Source organism: Egretta garzetta, unplaced genomic scaffold (assembly GCF_000687185.1).
Source record: "Egretta garzetta isolate BGI_Z169 unplaced genomic scaffold, ASM68718v1 scaffold1324, whole genome shotgun sequence".
In the NCBI taxonomy this organism is placed as follows: Eukaryota; Metazoa; Chordata; class Aves; order Pelecaniformes; family Ardeidae; genus Egretta; species Egretta garzetta.
Window position 1 is genome coordinate 81,226 of NW_009259480.1, and position 3,349 is coordinate 84,574.

Genomic DNA, 3,349 nt, shown 5'->3' on the forward strand with positions numbered 1-3,349 from the left:
CCTCACCAGTGCCGAGTACAGGGCTCCTGCTGGCCACACTATTCTTGATACAAGCCAGGATGCTGTTGGCCACCTTGGCCACCTGGGCACACTGCTGGCTCATATTCAGTTGGCTGTCCACCAACACCCCCAGGTCCTTTTCTAGTAGGCAGCTTTCCAGCCACCCTTCCCCAAGCGTGTAGCATTGCATGGGGTTGTTGTGACTCAAGTGCAGGACCCAGCACTTGGCCTTGTTGAACCACATACAGTTGGCCTTGGCCCATCAATCCAGCCTGTCTAGCTCCCCCTGTAGAGCTCTCCTCCCCTCTAGCAGATCACTGCTCACACACCAACTTGGTGTCATCTGCAAAATATAGCAAGATTACTTTTTGCATAGGTCACTGTTTTCATTGATCCAACTTGTGATGGTTGACCTCTTACACCTGCCTTGGATGAGCAGACAGCATGCTGAGTAGATGAGCCAGTCTAAAGTTAAATCTACTTCCTTATGAATGTACTTAAATGACACAGTGGGGAATTCCTGCTCCCAACCCTGTTCCAGTCTATCTTAATTAGCTCTAGATCCATTCGGTGCCTGGTTTGCTTTCATTGCTAATTTGAGAGTAGAAATTTTTCTAGGAGATGCAGCAGAAGAAACAAATATACCTTTTAAGAATGTCCCAGCATTCACCATCCTTTTAGCCCTTTTACAGCTTGTCTTAGTTTACAGGAACAAAACCAGAGATTTACAAGATACAGATTTACAAGGTTGTTTAAGACATGTGCTCGTATAGCTAATACTAGTACTAATAGTTTGGAAAAAAAAATAATCTTACTTCAAAAAAGGTAGGTCATTTTGTGTGACTAGTCATGTCACCTTCCTGCCAACACCACTACAACCTATTTCTGGGTTTTAGAACATGTCCTTAATAGTGCCTCTGGGCATATTAGATGCAAATGTCTTGCTCAACATGATCTGTTGTAAGAAAAGCAAATAAAACCAGCCTGAACAAACCCACATGTTCAGACAACTCTCACTTTTCTCTGGCAAATCACTGTAATAGCCTTTATCAGGGAAGATATTTGAGTTACAAGACTAAAGATTAATGACTATTTCATGTGTTTCCTTCTCTTGTACAGGACATTGCTCTGGGCATTGGCAATGCTAGCAATTTGGCAGGATTTTGAACAAATTTGTGGAAGATCTATTTACCTACACCTACGAAAGAGACATTGGGTTATCTGAGCAAATCAAACCACCCAAATGGAAAGATGGGGAGGGATCATAAAGCCAACGAAGCTAAAGCAACATAGACCTTCCTAATGAGTTTCAGTATTTTTGCAACACTAATGGAAATAAGTGAATAAGTAGCATGATGCACATATGTGAATTACTATTTTCATGCCAATTGCACTTAAGACACTATTTCAAGGTCAGCAGGTATGGAAAAAAAAAATCTCTTATTCTATGCTTAGGTATCTTTGTTAGTGTTGGTCTTCACTGAGAGACCAATGTCCGCTGGTTTCCTAATAATTTTCGTAAAAGTAGTATAAGCTATGCAAAAATAATGTACATGCTATCTAAACAGTGCAGCTATCAAAACACCTTTGATTTGTCCTAAATACCTTTGATTTCTCAAAATGCCAATGATCTGTCCTTAGGCATTACCTACTGCCTGCTGAAAACACTGCCTCAAGTGATTTCAGTTTCCCTTTATATAGCTATAAAACCCAGGCTACCCAGCTCCAATATGAAAATGTAAAAACTCTGTTCTTTTACAGAAGCAAGGGGATGCTTGGCCCTGTCAGCTATTATTCCCAGTGACAGTCTTCAAAGAAAACCCCAACTACTACTGTACTGAATTTGTGCCACAGTCTAGAAACAAGGAGTTTATAGCCAAAGTAACTTGTTTGATCTTTTGGGACCAGGAATGAGCACCAACGGGCTAGGGAGCCCACCAAAAGTCCTAGGTCTTAGTGGCTGCAGTCACAAACCCTTCAGAAGGAGAATTTGCTCACAGGCACAGGGTCTCTGTAACCCATATCAGTCTAAGGATGGATATTGGAGATTGGGCTAGGGAGCTCACCAAAAGTCCTAGGTTTTAGTGGCTGCAGTCACAAACCCTTCAGGAGAATTTGCTCACAGGCACAGGGTCTCCGTAAACCCATATCAGTCTAAGGATGGATATTGGAGATATTCAAAGCCCACCTGGACCATGTCCTGTGCAACCTGCTCTGGGTGAACCTGCTTTAGCAGGGGGGTTGGACTGGATGATCTCCCGAGGTCCCTTCCACCCCCTGCCATTCTGTGTGTGTGTGTGTGATTCTAAAAATAAAGGCTCCTTGAAATTCAGAGACAGCAAATCCAGGCTTTTCTGAGCTGGGACAAAGAACTCGTGTTCAAAATGTTCTTCCTGTGCATGAAGTACTGTTACAGACAGTCACTGTGATAAAAAGATAAATAAAAGGCAATTATTAAATATATGTATACATGCTGAGGTATGTTTGCGAGGCTTTTTGTTTGATTATGTGGATTTTAAACAGCTTTCTGAAATAAACTTCCTACAGTTGAGTAAACTGCATTCAATTGTACTCATGCTATCGGGAAACCTTTTGTGTTAGTGGGGTTTTTTTCATGCAAAAGCCTTGAATGTCATTCAGTATCTCAAAAATCCACGATAACTTGTTGCTTGTTCTTACACAGCCATACAGGAACCATAATTCTCTGTATACAAAGACATCTCACTTCAGGCTTCAAACAAAACCCAGAAAGACGTGCCAGCCTCTGCTCTCCAATACAGCCCCTGGAAGTAAATGTGGTATTTGAAACAACTGTGATAGAAAATACGTATGTAACATACATAACTCTATGGTTATTTTTATTATTTAGATGGCCACTTTTCCTTAATTCCCTGAAGATTTCTGCTTCATAAATAATCAGTGACTAAGCAGTACTGGAATTAATCTGAATTTATCAGCATATTTAAAGAAACTAATTTTAGATTCCTGCACATATATGAATATACAAATATTAAAGAAGTATTGGAAAGCTGTAGCGTTGGCTCCAGAATAGCCGAAACAGGGGATGAAATGAAACAAAGGGAAGACAAAGTTAAATCTCAGGACTGTGGTGTAACTGCTCATGAAATTAATTTTTAGCTTGTTCTTGCTCAGAGCATTTAAATTTAATCTGGAACAAAGATGTACAATGGGGGACAATTTTTCATCGTCAGATTGTTTCAGACCACCTTTTAGGTTTTTGTCTTCTTTATCTTCTGTGATTTGTGTGTTGTATCTGCAGGGAAAATATGTGTATAAAAGTTCCTAAAGAAGCGCCTTCTTGAGGGATTATTATACACAAACATCAGAG